The sequence below is a fragment of the Leptidea sinapis genome, chromosome 7 (assembly GCF_905404315.1).
Source record: "Leptidea sinapis chromosome 7, ilLepSina1.1, whole genome shotgun sequence".
In the NCBI taxonomy this organism is placed as follows: Eukaryota; Metazoa; Arthropoda; class Insecta; order Lepidoptera; family Pieridae; genus Leptidea; species Leptidea sinapis.
Genome location: NC_066271.1, coordinates 14,297,477 through 14,306,563, shown reverse-complemented (window position 1 = coordinate 14,306,563; position 9,087 = coordinate 14,297,477). Strand labels below are relative to the sequence as shown.

The window sequence follows — 9,087 nt, the reverse complement described above, 5'->3', positions numbered from 1 at the left end:
ATTCTATGATATGCATATATCTATCATATATTCCATATGTAATACAAGAAAAGATATACAAGTAATAGTATAAGCTGTAGGTATTACAGGAGGATGAAGGTTGGATCATGAATAGCTGGTCTCCAAGGTGCTACGTGGTTAGCTTGATATTGCATTAAGTTCATCAGTGTAGGGTACACATGAATTTTGAGAAACATGAGATATTCTTCCAGGTAGTTACAAAGTGTTGGATATAAACTAGACTTCCAGGGAATTCTTGCTCAGACTATAGTGACCAAATATAATATATATAGAAATAATAGCTGTATTTGGCCACTAGAGTCTGAGCTACAAAACGCGCGTGCGTAGAAAAACATATATTATTACAATCAATAATGGTTAAATAATAGGCCGACGTACCTAGGCGCAATGGTCTGCAGCTGGGGTCCCCCGCCAGAGAAATAACTTTGGATATTCGAGGAGGAAACTTCACCAGCACCTGTTGGGCACCTTACCTGTGGATGTAACCCTTATGTTTTCTTAGTTCACAAATAAAATTTGAAAAACAAAATTTTCCGTGCCGGTGCTCTAACCAACTGAGCTAACCGTTCGAGTACTGCCTCGTTATAAAATTCTGTTTGCTTTGTTCAACTCTCAGGTTGTGGCTTCATCAAATGTGTTCATGTGGTTCATAAAATTTTGTTTTTCAAATTTTATTTGTGTATTAATCCTAGAAGTGAGGGTCATCACTTTAAAAATATAACATATTGTTTAGATTTCTTAGTTTATTTTTTGTATTTAATAAAGAATTGTTTTATCATATTTGTTTGTTTTCCTTTACCTTTACTTTCCTGTACCTACATATTTGAGTATTGTCGTTGTTGTCTTGCAGATTCAACTCAAAATATAAAATCATCTTATTTTACGATAAACTTCTTTAAACAAATTTGATTCGAAAACTATAAATAATTACTTGAAGTGTATTTATATAAAAATCTATTTCCTGCCCGCATCATGGTTACCCTACCACATAACACTGTAAGCGTAGCGCTATGACGTCACGTCGGAGGTGCCATCATTCCCGTACGTGATACTTTGTGAAAGCTGCCATTCGTCTCATATCAAACTCATTCCTACACATATGAAGTATGGCTGGAGTTTCAAATATCGAACCTTACATATCTTTCTACTCCAATTCATCTTTTACGACCATTATTGCAAGAGTTACTTACCAAATTAAATCCTTGCTACTTACGCCTTCTTCGAAACGGGTCGGTACCTTCATCAATTGAGTCTTACTGAAGCCGTTTTAAATTTATATGATTTGTAGTTGTAGTTGGCCTAAGCTTAAAAATTGTAGGGAAGTCCCAGGCCCAAGAGTATAAGAGGCGACTTAGGGTATTTACCAGAACGAGGCTTCTTTGCATGGAATGCCGCCATTTTATGGCGGCGTTCCATGCATGTACCACAACGGCGCCTTTTTCTGCCGTGAAGCAGAAATGTGTAAGCATTATTGTGTTTCGGTCTGAAAAGCGCCGTAGCTGGTGAAATTACTGGACAAATGAGTGTTAAGATCTAATGTCTCAGTGTGTCGAGGGAAGCTCAGATTTTTTTGGGTTTTTCTGCACTGTGTCCTGCTTGTCGCGTCCCTTACTGTCAAAAAAACATTTCAGCCGAAAGACACCCACTGGTGAACAAAGGCCTCCACCAAAGATGTTCACGACGATCGGTAATGCGCTGCCCATCAACGTAATCCGGCGATCATCGGTCCATCTTGTGGGGAGCCTACCAACACTGTGACTTCCAGTGACACGTGGTCGCCATTCGAGGACTATATTGCCCAAAGTCCCAACGGCCATCAGTCCTTCGAGCTACTGCCACCTGCCCCCAGCCACTTCAATATCGCAATCATCTGGGCACTTCAATATCGCAATCATTTGGATCACCTACGGATTTACTCTCTGTTCCATTCATCTTATTACCGGTGGGAGGCTCCTTTGCACAGGAAGCCGGCTAGATTATGGGTACCACAACGGCAGCTATTTCTGCCGTGAAGCAGTAATGTGTAAAAATTACTGTGTTAACTGCCGTAGCTAGTGAAATTACTGCGCAAATGAGACTTAACATCTTATGCCTCCAGGTAACAAGCCCAAATGTAGTGCTGCTCAGATTTTTTTGGGTTTTTCAAGAATCCTGAGCGGCACTGCATTGTTATGGGTAGGCCATATCAATCACCATCAGATGAACTTCCTGCTCGTCTCGTCCCTTATCTTCATAAAAATGAAAAATAAAATCTTACCTAATTTATCCATCTATTGATCTCTGAGAATCCTTTATTAGATAAATGACAATAATTCACAATATCATAATATTTCATAAAATATGAAGGACCCATGCCATAAAAAAGTAATAAACTTACCACAAATAGCTATAAGGATGAAAATATTTGAAATCCCTTGTTTTCGCAGCTAACATTTAGAGTATGAAACAATGAAATATCGTGAAGCTTCATAAAAACGAGTGAAATAGGCTACAACGCTGAGTGTATGTTTCATCTACATGATTATGCGCATATCCGAGTAGACATAAACTAGATTATTATAATATTACGGCGCTCGAATAATTTTGTACATTTTTCATCCGCACTAGCCGTTGCCTGCGTATTCGTTCACGCCACAGTAAGTCTCGTGTTAAAAAAAGCTATCATCACCACCATCGATGTGTGGTGGTCGTCCACAGTGTGGTTTTTTTTTCATTAAGGGACGAGACGAGCAGGACGTTCAGCGGATGGTAATTGATACGTCCTGCCCATTACAATGCAGTGCCCCTCAGGATTCTTGAAAAACCCAAAAAATTCTGAGCGGCAATACAACGGCGCTCGTCACCTTGAGACATATGATGTTAAGTCTCATTTTCCCAGTAATTTCAGTAGCTACGGTTTTCAAGGACCTTTCTTTCACGCACTACAAAGCTGTGGAATGAGCTTCCTTGTGCGATGTTTCCGGGACGATATGCATCCTTACATACCTACACCTTACTTGATATCCTTACAGACTGGGAACGCTCCTGTGATTTCGCTGGGGTTGCAAGAGAATGTAGGCGGCAGTGATCACTTATCACCAGGTGATCCGTACGCTCGTGAGGATTGAACCGGGGGCTCCGTGGTGAGAGACAACGGTTCAACTTACTGCACCACCGACGCGTTTTTAGCGTTTTTTGTATAATTGAGAATGAAACTTCATCAAGCCTTATTTTTGAAAAGCTACATGCTCTCTTGCTCTAGCTATAGAGAGCTGAACCAAGATTTACAATCCATTCGTCATTCGGACGGATGGCACAGTTGGTAAGAGCGCTCCTACAGAACTCGAGAGATGCTGGTTTGATTCAGTTCAAGGGATATCACTTAAAAATAACAAACTACGTTAAATTAACACTTTATTATCTATCATACTATATTTAATTTTTTTCTTAACTTCAAAGTAATTATATACAGAATCTTTGTTTTGCTTCGTTGCGAGGTTTTCGACTCCCCTAATACCAGACAGGCCTTATATATTTACTAGCTGACCCTACAGACGTTGTTCTGTACATAATAAATAAACTACTGTTTTTTATGAATCATTTTTTTTATAAAAAGTGTTCTAACAGAACTATCCAAAAGTGTTGGCTTTACTTACTACTTACATGTTGTAGTTACTTTGGCCATAAAAAATAAGAATAATACAGCAACTCATGGCCTGGAGTTTGAATTTCGTGGCCTTCCACATCTTACATCCATACTGGAATATTTTCTATATTGGGACTTGTATTCTCAAACTAATATAAAATATCGTACACTACCATTAATTATAAAATACTTTTAGTTCATTATTACCTAGTGTGTTATTTTAAATTTCAACTCAAAGATAATCCATTATTTGCACAATTTATAGAAGCACACACAAATGAACAAACTATGTGGATTAAAGAGATATTTACGGCAGTAAATAAAAGTGATGATGACAGTGGAGTGGAGGAAGAAACAGAAGACCTTAAGGATATTACTCAAGAAAAAAAATCAAATGATATGGAAAAACCTACTGAAAAAGCAATAGAAAGTGAACCTAAGACTGCTGATGCACAGATAAGTGATTTAGAGGTATTGTTACAACTACATACCTTTCAAGTAAGGCTGTTGATAGATGGTTATTGTGATGGCATGTTAGAGGGTTGACTTGTGTTGCAACTCCATCAACTTTCAACAACATCAACTAATCAAAAGTCTTCCTTTGTTGTAACCCCTCAATTTGTGATCACTCCTCTAACTGCTACAATACCGGAGTTTTGGCATACTCAGTGAGGCGAGACAGTACCACCAACCACCATTGGCAAAACAAATTTGGCCTCAAATAGAGTATTTTTTTTAATATATAATCTACATATATAACTCCTAAACTATTCGACCGATCTCAATGAAATCTTTTGTAATAGATTCGTGGAAGCTCAAGGAAGGTTTACATATATAATTTATGTGGCAAAAACCAGTGTATAGGCTCAACCCGGCTCTCAACGCACGTATAATAAAAACAGAAGCAGCGAACACGACAAACACCATCTGCGCGTAAATCTATACACTTGATTTAATTCAATTAGATTACAAAAGCTTAATGTATCGGAACACATAACGAGCGACGACGCCATTACGCTAAACTTTTACAAAAAATAATGCAAACACAGCCCGTGCCGTCTCCTTCACGCGGCGGAAGGACACCGATTCCAAAAATAACAATAATCGTAACTAGAATTAGATTGTATAAAAATACGCAATTATTTTTAATTTTTTTAGTGCACATTAAATCTATTGTTTTGGAATACTGTTTTTGAAGGCGGTTGTTTTTTTGTTTTTTTGTTTTTTTTTTTATGAATTTTTTGTGAATTTGAAGTACACTAACTAACAATTTGTCTAAATATGTGTAGATATAAAATTTTTCAATGCAGCAATGCAGGTTAGTGATTTGCAATTTGATTACAGACAGTGTTCCGTTACTTTGTCATGAATCCCGTAATCAGAACCTAACCAAACTCTCAGCAAACTATTTTTGAAGTATATCCTTTCCAATAAAAAAAGAATCATCGAAATCGGTTGGTGCGATATTGAGTTATTCGTAAATTTATCATTCACTTTGCTATACGTATGTATAGCATTTTAAGACTTGGTTTTCTCATGGATGCCACTGTCAGATCTGGACCAAATTACAATGGGACCACACGGGAAGCACCAGCTTTCAAATAAAAAAAGAAATATCAAAATCGGTTCACCTAGTCGAAAGCTTTGAGGTAACATACATAAAAAAAAATACCGACGAATTGACAACCTCCTCCTCTTTTGAAGTCGGTTAATAAAAATCCACAGTCATTCCTTGTTCGTTTCTATCTATCTATTCCCCAAGACTCTGTTTTAATAGAATAAGTGAATGTGTCAAGGAATTATTACTATTCAATAAAATCTCCTCAACGCTATTATATACTAGTCAAAACAAAATAAGGGCCACCACGTTTTTACAGTATTCTCATGAATCCTTGAGGTTTAAAGGTTGATCAATGATTCAATTGGATAAATTGATTGATTTTTATTGTAGACAGAATAAAATAATGATGCATTCCATTAAAAAATGAAATTTTCTCCACTTTTTCTAAGAATTAACATTTTTGCAAAAATAAATAGTCAGGAAAAAAAATTACAATAAATTATCTAAAACTACCCACTTTAAACAATTATGCGGGTGGAATGCTCAAAAAATGTGTGTAAACAAATATGGTAACACCACAATAAATTATCAGCTACTTGAGAATGCATAAAAAATAAATTATCGCTAGCGAGGCCAAAAAAATCAAGTGGCCCTTATTTTTTTTTGACTAGTATATATCATTAAATCTAAACCAGTGGGCTCCTCTGGACAGGATGCCGGCTAGATTATGGGTACCAACGGCGCCTATTTCTGCCGTGAAGCGAAAATTATCTGAGTGATTTTCATAAAATGATTCCGCCTGCATATTTGCACGAAATGAATGACGTGATTTCAGTTCAGTTGTGACGTCAATTGAAGGAACAAAGGAACTTTCCGAGCTATATTTACAATGACCTTCTATATACATAATTTATTATATTTTTTGTGAATTCAAATAATATCATCATCATCATCATCAGCCGGAAGACATCCACTGCTGGACATAGGCTTCCCACAAAGATTTCCACGACGATCGGTCCTGCGCTGCCCTCATCCAACGTATTCCGGCGATCTTGACTAGATCGTCCGCGTCGGTCCATCATGTGGGGGCCAAACAACACTGCGTCTTCCGGTACGTGGTCGTCATTCGAGGACTTTACTGCTGCAACGGCCATCTGTCCGTCGAACTATGTGCCCTGCCCACTGCCATTTCAGTTTCGCAATCGTTTGGACTATGTCGGTAACTTTGGTTCTCCTACGGACCTCCTCATTCCTGTAAGATTTAGATTAGATCTTATTGTTGACAAATCAACTTTCAGATATATATATATACTAGCTGACCCAGCAAACGTTGTATTGCCGATATTTAAATCGCGATACAAAAGTTACTGTTGATCGTAGATGGGTGAAAATTTGAAGTTGTATGTATTTTTTAATGCTGACTATATAATCAAACAAATTTAAAAAAAAATGTAAAAAAAAAATAAAAAATAAATAATTCGTGTGGACCACCCTTAGCATTTAGGGGGATGAAAAATAGATGGTATCCGATTCTCAGACCTACCCAATATGCACTCAAAATTTCATGAGAATCGGTCAAGCCGTTTCGGAGGAGTTCAATTTTTAACACCATGACACGGGAAATTTATATATTAGATATAACGTTGACAAGCCTTTACATAAATTATCTTGCCCCAAACTAGGCATAGCGTACTATGGGCACAAGACAACGATATATTTAATACAATATCCATGACTTGGAAACAAACATTCATATTCATAATATAAATGTATAATGCACCTAGCAGGATTCGAACCCGGAACCTCAAGCTCACTAGGCAGGATCACTAACCACTGGGCTATAGGGGTCGTCAATACATACATTACAATAAGTGGAGAAATATTTTCTGCACTACGTCTTATGGCTAGTTTCTAGTTTAATGCGACTTATCTTTTACAATTATATGTATACGGAACCCCTGGAATATTAGCAAAGTTATTACTTCGAGTAACAGCAACTACTGTGTATTTTTTTATTATGACGGTAAGTAACGAGAGGAACAGGGCTTTCAGCTTTATACGCCCTGCCCATTGCAATGCAATGCCGCTCAGGATACATAGGATGTTGTCTCATTTGCCCAGTAATTTCACTAGCTTCAGCGCCTTTCAGACTGAAACACAATAATGCTTACACATTACTGCTTCACGGGATTGCGCCGTTGTGGTACCCATAATCTAGTCAGCATCCAGTAAAAAAAGGTTACCAGAAATGTATTCTTACATATCAGTACTGTATGCATAGACAATACATAGACTCTTATTAATCCTTTCATCCGGAAATCATCAAATCAATTCAATACATTAAGAGACCAATATTTAATTCTATATAATTTTAATCCAGCTGGCATTAATAAGATGACATCAAAAAGAATTCTACGAGGGCGGCACTGAAAATTTCGGGAATCAAGGAAGTGACACAACATTACTATTTAAAAATGTAATTATTGCTTTTCGAAGTATTCTCCGCGAAATTTGACACATTTTTCCATACGATGGAACCAATCATTGAAGCAACCATTCCATTCGGAAGTTGGGATCTCCAAAATGGCCGTTTTGTAGGCGCAATTTATTCTTTATTTTGGGGAAAGTATAAAAATCATTAGGACTTAGGTCGGGGCTGTACGGCGGATGGTCTAATAATTCTAGGTTTTCTTGCTCTAAAAACTCTTTTGTTCTGTGCGCGGTGTGAGAACTCGCATTGTCGTGATGGAGGATGATGCGGCGGTCGCGGTTCTCTTTACGGAGTTCAGAAACGACCTGTGGCAAACAAATGCTAGCATACCATTCTGCATTAACCGTTCTTTGTCCCTCAAGAGGAATAGTCGCAACATGGCCGGTGTTGGAGACAAACGTGGTTTTATGCCTTTTATTACCGATATATCTGTTTTTCAACTCTTTGGATAAATTAGCAGAGCCGTGTCTTAGATTGTCTAAAGTCAAAGTCAAAAATACTTTATTGACATAAAATTAACAGATTGCTCGTCAAAGTCAATCATTAAAAATCATAAAAAAACTTTTGGACAGCCCTAGCACAGGCTTAGGTCTAATTGGGCTGCCAGTTGCAATCACCAGCCTTAAGTTTTAGTCTAATGCTTTGGTCTATAAATTATGGTGTAAATGGTTTTCACTTTTTTAAGTCTCTAAATAAATAAATAAAAAAAAATACAATTTAAAAACATGCTAATTCCACAAAGTTTATACATATTAAAAAATAATGCAATCTAGTAAAATAACACAAGCATGAACTATAAAATTAATAAATGTGTATTAAAAATATTAAATATACTATTTAATTTCATATTGTACTATTGTTTACATTGTAATCATTTATATTGTAATAAGCCTGCGACATCAATCTGCGTTTAATAAATGATTTAAATTTATTTATTGATAATTCAGATACACTATTGGGTAATTTATTGCAAAATTTAATACCATTGCATGCAAAAGAATTGTTTATTTTACCCCTAGTAGGGGCTATAACCTTACTAAAGTACGTACCTACATCTTTTATGGGGTACTTTGTAAAATTTTATAATAAAATCCGTGATAAAATAATATTGGAACTAAAGGAAAAAATTGAAACGTGTATGAAAAATTCACTTAGTAAGAAAACATATTACAAATTACTAAGATCATTTACGACCGTTTTCAATATCGTATCTCTAGTTAGGGATACATTGCTGTCACCGTTTAACGATAAGATCTTATCTATCCATAGTTATGTCCAATATAATTATAGTCCAATGCGTTATGTCGATGGGTTATTGAAATGTAAATAAGCGTAAAAGGATAGTTTTGTCTACCTCTAGTAAGTTAAACGAAGGATAGATAGGTTAAT

General features: G+C 36.5%; 1 long non-coding RNA gene across 1 annotated transcript in view; it reads left to right on the top strand.

The window, feature by feature from the left end:
• Positions 1–550: 550 nt before the first annotated feature.
• LOC126965347 (uncharacterized) overlaps positions 551–9,087 on the top strand; it is a 40,899-nt gene continuing 32,362 nt past the window's right edge. Inside the window, exon 1 of the long non-coding RNA XR_007729524.1 lies at positions 551–637. This is a non-coding gene — a long non-coding RNA (uncharacterized LOC126965347). The remainder of the gene's footprint in view (positions 638–9,087) is intronic.